Source organism: Cannabis sativa, chromosome 9 (assembly GCF_029168945.1).
Source record: "Cannabis sativa cultivar Pink pepper isolate KNU-18-1 chromosome 9, ASM2916894v1, whole genome shotgun sequence".
Classification (NCBI taxonomy): Eukaryota; Viridiplantae; Streptophyta; class Magnoliopsida; order Rosales; family Cannabaceae; genus Cannabis; species Cannabis sativa.
This window is the reverse complement of record NC_083609.1, coordinates 19,607,056-19,626,016: the sequence shown is the minus strand read 5'-3', so window position 1 is coordinate 19,626,016 and position 18,961 is coordinate 19,607,056. Positions and strand designations below refer to the sequence as shown.

The 18,961-nt window shown below is 37.1% G+C and overlaps 1 pseudogene; it reads left to right on the top strand.

Moving 5' to 3' along the window:
* The first annotated feature begins 14,620 nt into the window (after positions 1 to 14,620).
* Positions 14,621 to 15,918, top strand: LOC115723588 (uncharacterized; annotated as a pseudogene).
* Positions 15,919 to 18,961: the final 3,043 nt, after the last annotated feature.

The window sequence follows — 18,961 nt, the reverse complement described above, 5'->3', positions numbered from 1 at the left end:
GGTTATATGGAATAGGCCTGGAAGGTTTGAGATGATTTGGAGTTGATTTGAGCAAGTTATGAATTTTTGAGTTTGCTGCCTGTGAGGAACCGGAATTCCAATTGTGCATCCGGAATTCCGGATGGGGGTTCTGAATTTTCCCAGAACCGGAATTCCGGTTGGGCAATCGGTCTACCGGTTAGGGAAAATTCTGAAACCCTAGATTTTCTCGATTTTACATTTTAAGGGGTATGGCCATGCTTTTTATCAATAGGGAAACTTTTAGTTCCTAGTTTAAGTCCCCGGGAAGTGATTTAGCGTGTCACTTATAGTGTTGTGATTTTTATAGTTTAGGAGCCTGTAATCCGCCGCGCAGTTAAAGTTCCAGTCAGGTTGGCCGGCACACCTGAATTCGGAATCCAGGTAAGATTAGTATAACAGTATGCATATGTAGATTACATGTTTAGCGTGCATGTAGGAAGCCTGTTAGATTACATTAGTTCTGTATGTTGGCTTCGAACCATCCAAACCTGTCACGTCGGTACAGGCTGGAGTATGACCAGCAGCCGGAGTATGACCGGTTCGACCGATCACGCTGACACTTGGTTGGTGGTTCCGTACTATTGACGTATCCCATCGGTACAGGCTGGAGTATGACCGGCGGCGGAGTATGACCGGTTCGACCGATCGGGTGGATATAGTAACACGTCGGTACAGTGGAGTATGACCAGCGGCGGAGTATGGCCGGTTCGGCCGATCGGGTTGTTACGTGTCAATAGTACCATCCCTATGAACGTTCGTAACTCGATGCGTGTTGGACACGGCAGTAGTGACTCAGTACCGTGTTGGACACGGCAGTAGTGGGACTCAGTATCGTGTTAGACACGGCAGTTAGGGTTATGATCAGGGGTATGGGCGTCTGATCATGACCGGGATTATGTATGAGTATTATTATGCTTTTCTTACTGAGTCTGTCGACTCACAGTTCTACGTTTATGTGTAGGTAAAGGCAAGGCTAAAGCTGATGGACCGTGAACGAGCTTGTGAAGATTGTACATGTCGGGGCGGTTAGGCCTGGAGAGTACGATCCTCGGGACAACGAGGCTGATTTTGTAACTAGTCGCTAGGCGACATTTATTTTGTATAAACAGTTAACTTTTGTAAATGATTTTGTAATCGGGATCCCGAGTCTTTTTGTAATTATATTTTACAAGTTTACTTAAAAAGCAAAAAAATTTTAATTAATCACGTTTTCCATAAACCTCGTTGATTAGCAACGAGCTGCACAACATGTTTAAAAATCACGTAATACGCCTATGTTAGTTAGGGTGTTACAATTTGGTATCAGAGCCGCCAGGTTGTCTTCCGAAGATCGTTACGACATGTACAATCATCATCAGCAGTTAGCTCGTTTCACGGTTCAGTAAGCCTTTATTGCTTTAGTAGTTTATTTATTTATTTATGAAAAAGAAAAGCCTGTTAGGAAGTATGTTAGTAGCATGATAGTAGAATAGGCGCATGTTTCGTTTTTAATTTCCAAATTAAGCGGCATTAGTAAGCTCTCCTTGAATACGACCTGATATGCCAACTCTTGGTTTCGCAGGCGGTTCTAATCAGATGGACGCCAGGCGGACTACCAGGAGTCAGGGCAACTCAGTGGGGTCGAATCAAGGTCAGGGAGCTCAGTTTCCCCCACCTGTTAGGGGCCGAGGTAGAGGTCCCCGAGGCAGGGCTCGTGGTCGGGGTGATGAGAACCCGCCACAGGCTGCCCGAGCTCCCCGGCCGATCGGGGAGCCCGAGTGGGAGGTTCGGTTTGCTGAGATGCAAGCCCGGATTGAAGAGCAAGACCTCGAGATTCAGAGGTTGAGACAGCAGGGTGCTCCTGCAGTTCCAGTGCCCGTAGTTCCAGTGGCACCTGCCCCTGCTGCCCAGGCCGAGATAGTGGTGGCGGCCAATAGATTGGAACATCTGTATGAGCGGTTTCGGAAGCAAGCACCTCCGGTTTTCTTGGGAGGTCCAGACGTAATGAAAGCCGAGCAGTGGCTGACGGTGATTACCAAGATCCTGAATTTCATGGGTGTCACCGGTAATGACAGAGTGGTGTGTGCCACTTTCCAGTTCCAGGAGGACGCTCTGGTCTGGTGGGACATGGTGTCTCTGATTCACGACGTCACCACCATGACCTGGGAAAGGTTTCAGGAACTCTTTAACGTGAAGTACTATAATGAGGCGGTCAGAAGCGCCAAGAGGAAAGAGTTCGCTCACCTGACCCAGCGTGAGAAGATGAGCGTCACCGAGTATACTACTCAGTTTGACCGGTTGGCGAGGTTAGCCTCGGGAATTGTGTCGACCGACTTCAGCAAGAAAGAGAAGTACCTGGACGGGTTAAATGCGAAGATCAAACACGATTTGATGATCACCACGGACGACAGAACCACCTATGCTCAGATGGTGGAGAAGGCACTGCGAGCTGAGGGCGCAGTTGGGTGTATGTCGGAGTCAGCTAGTATTCCGGCGAGTGGCGGGGCTCCTACCCCTCCTGCATCAGGCTTTAGCAGGGGGAGTAGTGGTTCGGCCATTGATCAGAGGAAGAGAGCACCCACTGCTTCCGGTGGCTCGAGTTAGAACAAGAGGTTCCGGGGGAACCAGAACAGAGGGAGTCATCGTGGTGGTACTGAGACCCGATTCTCCTATCCCGAGTGCCCTAGCTGCAAAAGGCACCATCGGGGTGAGTGCAAAGGTCAGGGATGCTTTCACTGTGGCATGCCCAGACACTTCAAGAGGGACTGTCCCCAGCTCCGATCAGAGGCACCGAGAGCTCTGGCGATACCCACTCCAGCCAGGGTGTTCGCCATCACTCAGGCTGATGCAGATGCCAGCCCATCAGTTGTCACAGGTCAGCTTTCGGTTAATAACTCGCTTTACTCAGTACTGTTTGATTCTGGGGCTACACATTCTTATGTGGCGGCCAGAGTCTTTAGTAAATTGGATAGACCGTAAGATAGATATGAATCAGGGTTTGGAACCCTATTACCTGGCGGAGAATTGGTTATCTCCAACAGGTGGATTAGGTCTATGCCGATCAGGATAGATGGTAGAGAGTTAAGTGCTGACTTGATAGAGATAAGTTTAGTAGAGTTCGATATTATTTTAGGAATGGATTTCCTATCTAAATATTCGGCGAGCATTGATTGTAAAAGGAAGATGGTGATCTTCCAACGGGAAAGTGAAGAACCATTTGTGTTTGTTGGTTCAGTTCAGGGATCTCGGATCCCGGTGATTTCGGCCATGTCAGCTAGAGATTTATTGCACGGCGGATGCTTAGGGTTTCTGGCCGTGGTGGTGGATACCACTCGGCCAGATACCATTCGGCCAGAGGACATCAAAGTGGTTCGGGAATTTTTGGATGTTTTTCCCGAAGAACTTCCAGGGTTACCACCTCAGCGGGAGATTGACTTTGTGATAGACTTGGCACCAGGGGTGGAACCGGTTTCCAAAGCCCCGTATAGAATGGCTCCAGCTGAACTTAAGGAATTAAAGATTCAGCTCCAAGGGTTGCTTGACATAGGGTTTATTCGGCCCAGTGTGTCACCACAGGGAGCCCGGTTTTATTCGTCAAGAAGAAAGATGGATCTATGAGAATGTGCATCGACTACAGAGAATTGAACAAGCTGACGGTGAAGAATAATTATCCATTACCTAGGATCGATGATTTGTTCGATCAGCTTCAGGGGAAGACGGTCTTTTCTAAGATTGATCTCCGTTCGGGTTATCATCAGTTGAGAATCCGAGAGGAGGACATTCCGAAGACGGCTTTTCGCACTAGGTATGGACATTACGAATTCCTGGTTATGTCGTTCGGACTAACCAATGCTCCTGTAGCATTCATGGACTTGATGAATAGAGTATTCAAGGATTTCCTCAATATCTGTGTGATTGTGTTTATCGACGACATCCTCGTGTACTCTCAATCAGAAGAGGAGCATGAGTTACATCTTCAGATGGTACTGCAACGGCTTCGAGAACATAAGCTTTATGCCAAATTCAAGAAATGTGAGTTTTGGCTATCTCAAGTGTCCTTTCTAGGGCACATTGTGAGCAAAGATGGGATCAAGGTGGATCCCGGGAAGATCGAATCCGTCAGGGATTGGCCGAGACCGAAGACAGTGACAGAGATCAGAAGCTTCTTAGGTTTAGCTGGGTACTACCGTAGGTTCGTGGAAGGGTTTTCAAAAATCTCAATGCCCCTAACCGAGCTTACAAAGAAGAATCGGCGATTTATTTGGTCAGATAAGTGCGAAGCTAGTTTTCAGGAGCTGAAACAGAGGTTAATTACCGCTCCAGTGCTAGCTTTGCCTTCAGACAAGGAGAAGTTCATAGTTTATTGTGACGCATCCAAACAGGGTTTGGGGTGTGTGTTGATGCAAGCCGATCGGGTTATCGCTTATGCCTCCCGACAGTTAAAGGATTATGAACAGTGATACCCGACTCATGACCTAGAGTTGGCCGCGGTGGTTTTCGCATTGAAGATTTGGCGGCATTATCTTTACGGGGAAAAGTGTGAAATCTATACCGACCATAAAAGTCTCAAGTATTTCTTTACTCAGAAGGATTTGAATATGAGACAAAGGCGTTGGTTGGAATTAGTGAAACATTACGACTGTGAGATCCTCTATCACCCTGGGAAGGCCAATGTAGTGGCCGATGCCCTGAGCAGAAAGGGTCCCGGGCAAGTAGCTAGTATGGTTCAGATCTCACCTCAGCTAGCAGAGGATATGGTTAGATCCAGCATTGAGTTTGTGGTAGGTCAGCTTCACAACTTAACGCTGCAATCTGATCTGTTGGAAAGAATAAAAGTCGCTCAGATGACGGATCCAGAGTTAGTGAAGATCAGAGATGAGGTGGTGGCTGGTCAAGCCAAGGACTTTTCAATGTCAGACAGTGGAATGCTTTTGTATAAAGCTAGGGTTTGTGTTTCGAGTAGTGTGGAACTCAGGAACGAAATCTTTGAGGAGGCTCATTCTACCCCGTATTCTCTGCATCCCGGCACCACTAAGATGTACCAAGATTTGAAACCGTACTTCTGGTGGAGCGGTATGAAGAAGGATTTGGTAGAATTCGTATCGAGATGCCTCACCTGTCAGCAGATTAAGGCTGAACATCAGAGACCAGCAGGGTTGTTGCAGCCTCTAACCCTACCAGAATGGAAGTGGGAGGATATCACGATGGATTTTGTGGTCGGGTTACCTAGGACCACGGGTTTATTTGATTCCATCTGGGTAGTGGTTGATCGATTTACAAAGTCTGCTCATTTTCTGCCGGTTAGAACAACATTTACAGTGGATCAGTTGGCAGAGTTGTATGTCAGAGAGATAGTAAGACTTCACGGGGTACCGAAGTCTATAGTTTCAGATAGAGATCCGAAGTTCACCTCCAAATTTTGGCAAAGTTTGCAACGAGCAATGGGTACAAAGCTGAAATTCAGTACAGCATTCCATCCTCAGACAGATGGTCAGTCCGAAAGGACAATTCAGATATTGGAGGACATGTTGCGAGCCTGTGTTATGGATTTCAAAGGCTCATGGAATAAGTATCTACCGTTGATAGAATTTTCTTACAACAACAGTTACCAGAGTACGATAGGGATGGCTCCCTATGAACTGTTATACGGTAGGAAGTGTAGATCTCCCATTCACTGGGATGAGACAGGGGAGAGGAAATACCTAGGTCCAGAGTCAGTGCAACGGACCAATGAGGCAATAATGAAGATAAAAGCTAGAATGCTTGCCTCACAGAGTAGACAGAAGAGTTACGCAGATCCGAAACGCAGAGATATTGAGTTCCAAGTAGGGGACCATGTGTTTTTACGGGTATCTCCGATGAAGGGGATTAAACGTTTCGGGAAAAGAGGCAAGTTATGCCCTAGATTTACAGGACCTTTCGAGATTCTCGAGAAGATAGGTCAAGTGGCATACCGGTTAGCATTGCCTCCAGCTTTATCAGCAGTTCACAACGTATTCCATCTCTCGATGTTGAGAAAATACGTTTCAGATCCCTCTCATATACTCAGTTATGAGAGCCTTGAGCTGCAGCCAGACATGACTTATGAGGAACAGCCAGTGCAGATCCTGGATAGAAAGGATAAAGTCCTTCGGAATAAGACCATAGCATTGGTCAAAGTTCTCTGGAGAAACAGCAAGGTGGAGGAAGCCACCTGGGAGTTAGAGTCAGATATGAGAGCTCAATATCCAGAGTTATTCAGGTTAGATTTCGGGGACGAAATCCTTTTAAGGGGGGGATAGTTGTAAAGACCGCTTAGTTTAATTTAGAAATTAGCAGTTAATCATGATTATTTATGAAAATTATTTATAGCTATTTAAATAATTTATTATACTGATATTATTGAATTCAAAGATGCATTTTTATGTCATGTAGTAGTTTGCATAATTTTGCATTCCGGTGCCCGGTATTTTGGAACCCGGTGTTTGGCTCAGTAGAAATCACAACTTAGTATGTTAGTAGTTTGGGACGGGTTAGTAGACATTGGGAATGTCGGGAATGGCCGGGAATTTAGAATTTCCCAAAAATACCCCTTTAGTGATTATTATGTGGTTTTAGTGTGGAGGGGCAAATTGGTCTTTTTGCCCCAATGATGTTTTGTCTTTTAGTGAGTTTATTAAATGGAAAATAAGTGTTTAATTAGTTAATATTTGGCTGAAATGAATAGATATATGTGTAAAAGCTTTTTTGTTTCATTTTATCAAAAATTACAATTTAGAAAAAGATTGAAAACTTTCAAAAGCTCTCTCTCTTTTCCTCTCTCTCTCTCTCTCTCTCGGCTGGATTCTTTCTTTGATTTTCAAGCAATTTCTCTTCCAATCTAAGCCTTCTTCAAGCTAGGTTAGCTCCTCTTCCTTGCTTCTTGTAAAATTGTTGAATTTTGATGAATTTAGTGTAATGCATGCATGAATTTTTGGTTGTTATTGCTGCTGTGTTTTATGGACATTTTCAGAAGTTAAAGCATGTTTGTTAGATGTTATTTGAGTTGTTTTTGAAGCATGATTCTTAGGTTGAGCAAGCTATGGTTTTTCTATGTAAAATATGTGATTTTTGAAAGAAATGGTTATGTTCTGTTGCTGTGATGTTGTGGATGTTTGTAATTGTTTCCAGAGGCTTAGTTATGCTTGTTTAAGTAGATTCAAGCTGGTTTGATTGCATGTTAGCTAGGTTTGCTCAAGTTTGAGTTTAGAACTCAAAGCTTGAGCTTTAATGGTGATTTTTGGTTATGTGCAATCTGGGTGGTTTTGATGCCTTAGAAATATTCTAGGGGTTATATGGAATAGGTCTGGAAGGTTTGAGATGATTTGGAGTTGATTTGAGCAAGTTATGAATTTTTGAGTTTGCTGCCTGCGAGGAACCGGAATTCCGGTTGTGCATCCGGAATTCCGGATGGGGGTTCTGAATTTTCCCAGAACCGGAATTCCGGTTGGGCAACCGGTCTACCGGTTGGGGAAAATTCTAAAACCCTAGATTTTCTCGATTTTACGTTTTAAGGGGTATGGCCATGCTTTTAATCGATAGGGAAACTTTTAGTTCCTAGTTTAAGTCCCCGGGAAGTGATTTAGCGTGTCACTTATAGTGTTGTGATTTTTATGGTTTAGGAGCTTGTAATCCGCCGCGTAGTTAAAGTTCCAGTCAGGTTGGGCGGCACACCTGAATTCGGAATCCAGGTAAGATTAGTATAACAGTATGCATATGTAGATTACATGTTTAGCGTGCATGTAGGAAGCCTGTTAGATTACATTAGTTATGTATGTTGGCTTCGAACCATCCAACCCTGTCACGTCGGTACAGGCTGGAGTATGACCAGCACCCGGAGTATGACCGGTTCGACCGATCAGGCTGACACTTGGTTGGTGGTTCCGTACTATTGACGTATCCCGTCGGTACAGACTGGAGTATGACCAGCAGCCGGAGTATGACCGGTTCGACCGATCAGGTGGATATAGTAACACGTCGGTACAGGCTGGAGTATGACCAGCAGCCGGAGTATGACCGGTTCAACCGATCAGGTTGTTACGTGTCAATAGTACCGTCCCTATGAACGTTCAGAACTCAGTACCGTGTTGGACACGGCAGTAGTGACTCAGTACCGTGTTGGACACGGCAGTAGTGGGACTCAGTATCGTGTTGGACACGGCAGTTAGGGTTATGATCAGGGGTATGGGCGTCTGATCATGACCGGGATTATGTATGAGTATTATTATGCTTTTCTTACTGAGTCTATCGACTCACAGTTCTACGTTTATGTGTAGGTAAAGGCAAGGCTAAAGCTGATGGACCGTGAACGAGCTTGTGAAGATTGTACATGTCGGGGCGGTTAGGCCTGGAGAGTACGATCCTCGGGACAGCGAGGCTGATTTTGTAACTAGTCGCTAGGCGACATTTATTTTGTATAAACAGTTAACTTTTGTAAATGATTTTGTAATCGGGATTCCGAGTTTTTTTGTAATTATATTTTACAAGTTTACTTAAAAAGCAAAAAAAATTTAATTAATCACGTTTTCCATAAACCTCGTTGATTAGCAACGAGCTGCACAGCATGTTTAAAAATCACGTAATACGCCTATGTTAGTTAGGGTGTTACATGTAAACTGAAGGATTGGTATGCACTACAACCGTGTGTTGTAGGTGCATCAAGGGAATTTCAGCAATCCAATAAATCATCTCATAAAAAATTCGGGTAATAACTCAACTCTTTATGTCTATTTATTTCAATGGTATATTATTACAAATTGTTTCTTAAAATTTTTATATATGTACTAAATGTATATTTAGGAAATGTTGACAAAGGCTTTGAATGGGTGGATTAGGCTGGATGGAACTACTTCCAACACCGCCAAATGTGCCATCCAATTGAGCCTCTACCTCTCGCAGTCCACAAGGCCATCGTGGGATGAGTGTTATCATATTTGACACAACCACGGGTGCGCGAGACACGGGAACAAAATCGAGACGCGGGAGGAAATCGTCAGCGTTTTTACAGTCTTAGGTCAAATAAAGCATCATGTAATAACAGTGCCGATATTATAGTATACGTACAAATTCATCTCACTACAATCTATATTTACAGTGTCAAATAAAGCATCCTAATTAAATACCTCAAATCAAACATCACGTAACTTTGCACCCTTCTGTACACAAAAAATATACCTGTATCATTTAAAAAATAGTTTATCATAATTAATTAACAAATAATGAAGGTCTCTTTATAGTAATAACATATTTCTACGTAAGTATCTTTTTTAGGTTATTTAAGAAGATAGTACAACCTACTGATTTGACCGTATATGGATTGATGGGAAAATATTAATAAAATTTTTATTATTTTAAAATACAAAAAAAGGTCCTGGTCATTTATTTAAAATCGTTCTTTAGGGTTTTCTTTGAAAATCACAAACAATATCAGCTGCATTGTTTAAAAAGTTTATTGGAAACACAAGGTATTTTGAGGTGTTTTTCATTTCCAAGGGTATACATAGCAAAAGTTGACTAAAGGTTATGTACAAATTGTGTTCTATTGGGTATGTCTTTCTAACTATAAACTTAAATTTTATTTGGAATAGAACTATGTTAACCGAATATGTGGCATTGAGTTTCACTATTTCGAATAAGTTACCAACAAAAATTGCAATGTCAAATTTTATTAAATAATTTCCTAATATAATAAGTGGATGTCATATCATAATAATTAATTCAATACTGTAATGAAAGAATTTTTTCCAGCCAGGTCAAATCAATGGATTTTATTGATTATACTTTAAAGGATTTGTTTTTTACTTTAACCACATGCCAAAATTCCCAAAATTCATAATATTCATAATGGATTCCCAAAATTCTCCACATGCCAACTCCCGAAATTCAATCATTCAATCTTCTCAATCCAACCAAAGTTATCAAAGTTCTCCATAAACCAACCCACAAAATTCAAATTTGCAATTATTTCGAATTATCCAAAATTTTCCATATACCAACTCTCAAAATCCAAATTTTCTATTTTCTCAATTTAACCATAATTCTCCATTTAACAACCCCCAAAATTCTAATTTTCAGTATTCTCAATTCAACTCAAATTATCCAAAGAAATGGTAGTAAATAACCCCATTTCTAACTTTAGTGATTGTTAATGTCCCTTTTTTAAAATAATTAAACAAATGTCCTTTTTTACTTTTTAATACCTAAAATATCCTTCATTATATAAAAGGTATTATAAAAAATACCTTAAAGTAATATAAATATAACATACAAATACTATACCTTAAAGTAATATGAGTTATTATGTCCTTTTTTTTTTTTTACTGATATGTATTCTTTTAATTTTATTTTTATTTCTTTCCTTCACGATATATAATATAACATATAAATATTATACCTTAGAGTAACATGAATATACCACAACAATTCTATAGTCAAATAAATATATATAAAAAAAACTTAAATAAACTTCCACAAGTTTTTTTTTTCTCTTTCTTTCAAGATATACCACAGCAAATAAAAATAATATACCACTCTATTTATTTATTAATATATCATAGCACATAATAAAGATATATCATACAAATAAAAAAAATACTAAAAACTTAAATTAATATTTAATAATTTTTTTTTCTTTCTATACTTCATGATATACAATATCACATACAAACGATATACCTTAGACCAATATGAATATACCATAAACTTAAACTAATATACTATTAAATGATTTTTTTTTCTACGATATACAATAGCATATAAAAATTATATTCTGCAATCATAAGCATAAATACTATAGTGAAAAATTAATATACCACCAGTATAGTGGAAAAAATATATACATACCGAAAACTTAATTTAATATTCCACATGTTTTTTTTTCTTTTTCTTTCCTTCATGATATACTAATGAACATAAAGACAATATTTTTTAGTGAAATATAACTATACCTCAAACTTATATTAATATTCCACATTTTTAAATTTCCATCTTTCGTACATTATATACCATAGCACATTAAAATAATATACTACAATCTTAAGCTAATATACTACCTTTCAGTTTTTTTTAATATACAATTGCACATAAAAATGATATACTATTATGCAAAATAACTATACCAAACACTTAATTATTCAAGGTTATAATTGTAATTTCATCATCAAACTTTTAACATAATGGACATTTTGTTAATTTTTTATAAAAAGGGACATTTATTAACTTAATTGTTAGATTTAGGGCCATTTTGCATCTTGGCCCAATTATCCAATCTCCTCTTTCCCTTACCAAAATTTTAGCTCTTTTGAGACTCCCAAACATGGTCCAATCTTTACACAAAGACATTTACTCCCACATGTGTTTCCCTAACTTTTTCCAAACTAACCCAAAATGGTGTTGAAGGGTTAGCAAAACTCATTTTACATAGTGAAGAGGAACCAAATTAACCAAAAAAATAAACTTAAACGGAGCAAAGAAGCAAATATACTTCTGATAAGTACATGGATTAATACATCTAAGGATGCTGTTGTGGGAACTGACCAAACTTCTGCAAATTTTTGGGGTCGGATCGCAAATTACTTCAACACCCACTACAAAGATGATCAACAAAGAACTGGAAAGCAATGCAAAGACCATTGGAACAAGATAAATCAAAAGGTGACACGTTTCATGTTGGGATTTTATGCCCTAAATATAATCCATTTCAATTTAATTTGATTTGTTATCAATGAAAGATTAGAAGTCATTTTTGTTTACGTGTAGTTTTCATGTTTATGGTTTAATATATACAAAATATGTTAAGTCCAGAACACATTGTCATTCACAATTTCAATGATGTCAACACAGTGGAATGTGATTGTGATTATATGCTTCAAAAGACAAAGTCCCTTATTCATCAGTACACTGGATTTACACTGATGTGATAATCAGTGATGAAGTGTACTTACACCTTGGATAAGTGTTATATTCTTTCTAGAACATTGGCAAAGTATGCTAGTTTCGGATGTATGGAGTATACATTGGACTGGGACCGATACTGATCTTGGTATAGATATTATAATCTTACCGTTGTATCTTTCTAAGCCAATATCACTGGTTGATCTTAGATAAAAAGATATAAATCCTGACATGCTTAGGTTCAATCTCAGGAGTTCTATTCATGCTCTTTGATTTGTTAGTTAAGCCTACTTTCTGGTCAGGGTGATACGTACATTTTGGGAACATGGTAGTGTGATTGAGTGGGAGCGCTAAACATAGATATAGAATCTATAGCTTCTATCAAGACATAAAAGTGAAGCGATGATTTCGTTTGAGCTTGGCTTAATAGAGGTAAATGGAAGAGCTCTTGCTTCAGTGATTATATATTAGTTCACTGAAATATCATTTACAAGAAGCTAAGTGTTTTAAGGATAAAATACATTGAGGAGTGTAACGGTAAATTTATCCCTACTCGGTGTAAATCATCTATAGAGGATCTTTGATTATTGAGATTAGAACGATGGTTAAATGTTTATAGCGTATCTATATCGTGGAACATATAGAGCGTTCTATATGACTGAGAGTGCAATTCCAAGTTCTATGGTGGATGCAATAAGGAATTAATAAGTTAGGGAATTTACTTAGTAAATTCTAGTTCTGCTTATTGGTAGCTCAGTTGTATAGGCACATGGTCCCCATACTAGTTGAGACCATGCTGCTTGTAAGACTCAGATAATTGATTTTAATTAATCAATTATAATTCTAAAATTAGACTATGTCTAGTTTATGAATTTTCACTAAGCAAAGGCTTAATTGTGAAGAAATGAGATTTTAGGTCTTATTTATTAATCAAGAGACTTTATTAAGTCTAATTAATAAATATATTAAATGGCAATTTTATTTGATAATTAATTTTAATTATTAAATAAGTTTTGGCATTTAAATGGTTAAAATTGGAAAAATGACATTTTTGAGAAAATAAGGAAAATTGTCAAAAGTGGAAAAATTCCAAAGTCGGGCCCATTACTATGGTCGGCCACTTCTATGGAATTTCCACTTAATTTTTCCATTATTTTAATGCCTAATAAATCCTAACCTAAACCTAGGTGGTTGCCTATAAATAGATAGTGATGGCTCACACTTAAAAGATGATGAAATTTCTTGCCTTCAGAAAAATTTTCCTGAGCCATCCTCCTTCTATTTTCGAACCAGCCACTTCTCTTCCTTCTTCATAATTTTCATACCTTGAGTGATAGAGTGAGTGCCCACACACATCAAGTGGAATCTCAATCATAGTGTGTAAGGCTGTGAAGAATCCAGAATCAAGAGAATGACATTCGAGCTCAGATCTTGGTGATACTCTGCTACAGACAGGATACAAGGGTTAGAGATCTGAGTGGAAGGAGCCATTAATATTCCGCTGCATCCAATGTAAGGTTTCCTAAACTTTATATGTGTTTATTTACATTGTTTTAGAAATTCATATTTAGGATGTTAATTAACATACATGGTAGTAAATCTAGATCTTGGTAAAATATATTCCAACATTTCAATGGGTGTTACAAGCGAGTACAACAAGCACATCACAGTGATTGGTCTGATGACCAAATTATTGAGAATGCACATGAGATGTACAAGTCTGAAAATAACAATTCAAAATTTTCAACTTGTAGACTGTTGGAGATTGTTAAAAGACGAGCCGAAATGGAATGCAACGTACCAATCAAAAGGTATTAAGAGAGTAAAGGTGTCAAGATGAGGGGCATATACTTCATCATCCAATGCAGACATCAGTGATCGTGAAGTTCATGAAGAGCGCCCTATTGGCCAAAAGGCGGCAAAGAGAAAGGGAAAGGGAAAGCAAGATGAGCAACTTGTTACATTTTATGATATTAATCAATGAAAAGTAAATGCGTTAGAGAAATTGGTGCCAGTACAAGAAAAAAAAAAGTAATGGAAAAATACATGGATTATCTATTCTTGGACACATCAAATATGACTCCTGAGCAAAAAAAAGATCATGAAAACTCGGTAGCTCATATTAAGACTAATATTATAAATTTTTAATTCATATGTATTTTTATCTAATTGTTATGTATTATTTTAAATTTGTAATTCTTATGTATTGTTCTTATCTAATTGTAACGACTATATTTTTATCAAATGAATTATCCTTTATTTAAACTATTTCATTTCAACAACCACATTTTGACTGTTAACGGCTATATTATAACGACTATATTTTAACAGTTCTATTTTAATGGCTATATTTTAACGGCTATATTTTAATGATTATATTTTAACGGCTATATTTTAAGGATTATATTTTAACGGTTAAATTAACGATTATATTTTACCGGCTATATTATAACGACTATATTTTAACAGCTATATTTTAACGGCTATATTTTAACGGTTATATTTTAACGGCTATATTATAATAGCTATATTTTAACGGCTATATTTTAACGGCTATATTTTAACGGCTATATTTTAACACATCAAAGTACTCACCAAGTTTACATATACCAAGTTCTATTCTTCCTTTCACTTACTTCTCCATTTTATACATTACTTTACACTCTGATTCATCTAACGTTCTCAATTATAATCTATTATAAATTAGGCAATGGATTCAGCAAGTTCTTTAGATCCTTTTGAGAATATGAGTGTTACTGATAACATAATTTTGGAATGTAATGACAATTTTGATGAATTTTTTTTAAATGAATACTTAGCTGCGGGTAGCTCAAGAAGGCGAGGAAGAAAAAGAGCCCATATTGACAGAGGTCATGTAGAAGGACACGAACGCTTGTTCCGTGACTACTTTTCTGATGAGCCGGTGTATACAGAATATCATTTTCGAAGAAGATTTAGAATGCGTAAACATATTTTTCTACGCACAGTGCAAGCTCTAGAACATCATTCAGAGTATTTTAAGATGAGATTTGATGCAATCGGTAGAAAAGGGCTTTCGCCACTACATAAGTGTACCGCTGCTATGCAAATGTTAGCATACGGAGCACCAGCCGATTACGTTGATGAGTATGTTCAAATTGATGAAACCACTGCTATTGAATATCTACTTAATTTTGTTCGTGGAGTGAATGAAATTTTTGGGGCAGAATATTTGAGACGACCCAATGCCGGTGACATTCACCGCTTACTTCATATGAGAGAAAGACGTGGTTTTCCAGGCATGTTAGGAAGCATTGATTGTATGCACTGGAAATGGAAAAATTGCCCAGTTGCATGGAAAGGGAAATTCACACGAGGTGATCACGGTGCACCGACAATCATGCTTGAAGCAGTCGCGTCACAAGATCTTTGGATTTGGCATGTATTTTTTGGTGTTCTCGAATCCAATATTGATCTCAATATTTTAAATCTATCACCATTACTCACTGACATCTTACAAGGGCAAGCTCTAAGAGTTGAGTTTATGATAAATGGCACACAATACAACAAGGGGTATTATCTAGCAGATGGTATCTACCTAGAATGGGGTACATTTGTTAAAACTATCGCATTGCCTCAAGGAGAGAAGAGAAAATTATTTGCCCAATGTCAAGAAGCTGTACGCAAAGATGTTGAGCAGGTATTTGGAGTACTTCAATATCGTTATGCCATTATACAAGGTTTGACTCGATTCAGGCAAAGAGATGCTCTTAAAGATATTATGTATTCATGTATCATATTGCACAACATGACTATCGAAGATGAAAGAGAAACATATAGTTATTTGATTTTAATTACGATGAAGGCTCCACCGATACCCCAACGGTTGAAGTATGTCATGGACCTATTTCTGACTTCTTGACTATGCTTCAAAGAAATGCCGAAATTCGTGACAGAAACATTCACCGCAATTTTTAGGCAGACTTGGTTGAACACACATGGTCTAAATTTAAAAATAATTTTAATTAGTATTTTTTTTTAATTATGTTGGATTAGTTAATTATTATGTTATATTTTCACCTATTTTTAAATTTGGTGTAATTTAAATTTCATGTAATATTTATTTTTCTTAATATATGAATTTTAATGTATTATTGTAATAGTTTTTATTATTAAAATGAATAATATATTAAATTATAGTGTGTGAGACCATGATAGCAATTTTAGAGTTGCTAAGAATTGTAGTACTTTTTAGTAGTAAGTAGCTAAAAATGATGTGGATGAGAAAGAAAATAAAATATTATATTTTAAAGTGATGTGGAATTTTGTGACAATTTTTAGAGTTGCTTGCATTGGAGATGCTCTTACAACCATGGAGAATACATATATGCTCTTCATGTAACCCCAAGCCAACCCATTACATGGAGAGCTTGTTGGGCTTTGTGCCCAAATAAAATTCTATTTCAATGTAATCTTTTCTATTCAATTATCAATAAAGAAACAGATTTAATTTTATTACTTGTTTAATGTGTTATTTAGTTTATGTGATCATTTATTTACTTATTTGATTTATAAATTCATCCAAATCCTTATCACACTGATATTCTTATTTATTGTGTTGTCAACACAGGGGAAAGTAAACAAGATTGTGTGATTAAATGTATTCTTATGATTTATCAGTACACAGGATTTAACTGATATGATAATCTACAACGTAGTTTACTTGCACCTGGGATAAGTGCTATGTCCTTTCAAGGGCATTGGTTAAAGTAAGCTTGGGTTAGATGTATGGAGTATGCATCGGAAGGGATCAATATTTAACTTGGATTAGATATGATAAACTTACCGTAATATCTATTTAATTCAATATCACCTAGTTGATCCTAGATCAAATGATCTCAATCCTGAGATGGTTAGGTTCTAGCTCAGTTGCATTATTTGTGTTCTTTAATTTATTAGTTAAAGTCGACCAAATGGTTCTTTCCGTGACGTATAGGTTAAGAACATGGTAGTTCAAATGAGTGGGAGCGCTAATCATAGATATGGAATCTATAGCTTCTATCCGGACATAGAAGTGAAACGATGATTTTCTTCGAGCTTGGCTAAATAGAGATAAATGATAGAGCGCTCATTTCAGTGATTATATTAGTTCACTGAAATATCATTTATAGGTTGTTGAGTGTTTTAAGAATAAAATACATTGAAGGGTGTAACGGTAAATTAATCCATATGCAATGTAAATCATCTATAGATGATCATTGATTATTAGGATTATAACAATGGATAACTAATAGCGTATCTATATCTTGGAACATATAGAGCGTTCTATATAACTGAGAGTGCAATTTCAAGTTCTATAGTGGTGCAATGAGGAATTAATAAGTTAGAGAATTTACTTGATAAGTTCTAGATCTGCTTATTGGGAGCTCAGTTATATAGGCCCATGGTCCCTATACTAGTTGAGCTAAACTGCTTGTAAGACTCAGTTAATTGATTTCAGTTAATCAATTATAATTCTAAAATTAGATTATGTCTAGTTTATGAATTTTTCACTAAGATATGGCTTAATTGTGAAGAAATAGTATTTTAGGGTTAATTTATTAATTAAGAGACTTTATAAAGTCTAATTAATAAATATTATAAATGATAATTTTATTTGATAATTATTTTAATTATTAAATAAATAGTTTTTGGCATTTATAGGGTTGAAAGTGCAAAAAGTGGTATTTGTGAAAAATAGATAAAATGATTGAGAAAAATGGCAAAAACCAAACTAGTGTAGGGCCCACTATGTGGTCGGCCACTAGGTGTCAATTTTACTCTATTTTTATCAATTTTTTATTCCAAATAATTCAACCTTAACCCTAGTGGAAATTAGTATAAAAGGAAGGCTATGGTCTCATTATCCAACTAATGCTTTTAAGCTAAAAACCTAGTTTTCTCTCTAGGTTTACGGGACCTCTTGCTTCTTCTTCTTCTTCTATTTTCGAAATACTATAGCCTCTCTTCACAAACAATTTCAAGCCTTAGTGATTGAGTGCATGCTCACACATATCAAGTAAGTCCTCAATCATAGTGTGTAAGACTGTGAAGAATCCAAACCACAAGAAGGAGTTTCGGGCTCAGATCTTCGTGATACTCTGCTACAGAAAGGATACAAGGGTTAGAGATCTGAGCGGAAGAAGTTATATAATTCCGCTGCAACCAATGTAAGGTTTCTCATACCTTTTATGTGTTTATTTTATATCGTTTTAGAAGTTCATGTTTAGGATGTTAAAAACATACTTGTTAGTAAATCTAGTGTTGTGATAAATTCAACACGCAAGTATACGTATCGTTTTAACAAATAATAGTCAGGTGAGTGAGATCGTTCCCACGAGGACTGTAGTTAAGTACCAATCAATTAATTAAATTCTTGTTTCTATTTGCCAATCGAATAAATTAATTTTGAACTAAATAAACTAAGCAAAATTAAATAAAAATAAATAAATAAAATGTTTAACAATAGATGTAAAATTAGGGAGATGATTTCAATTGCTTTGATTACCCATTTGTTAACACTAATTAACCATTATTTTTCCTCTTATGTGATGACAGATTATAAATTAACCTAAACTCTTTTCAGATCATAAAGGTCTAAATTGCATGCCAACTAACTACTGCATCTCTGAGATAGAACAACATACAAATCACATTAAGCAATAATCTAAAAGCCACATAAGCTATGTGATACTCTCGTTTCACATCAAAACATATGTCTATTCATTTAGAGCATTCTCAATACTCACTTTTTCAGATTTTGTATTGAGATCATAGATCATGCATAAGGTGGCCAATCAAACACATGTAATAAGCACAAATATTAATAAATCACAATAATAGAGAAAGAAAGAACAATTAAATAACATTAATCCATAGAATAATCTCAGTCAATATCTATCAAATCCCTAAATAGAGAGTTTAACTCATAATCAAATCTATAATTAAACTAAACACAAATAAAAACATATGAAATCAAGAGAAGAGAAAGAAACTAGATGGAGGATTATCCCTGTAATACCCTGAAATTAAG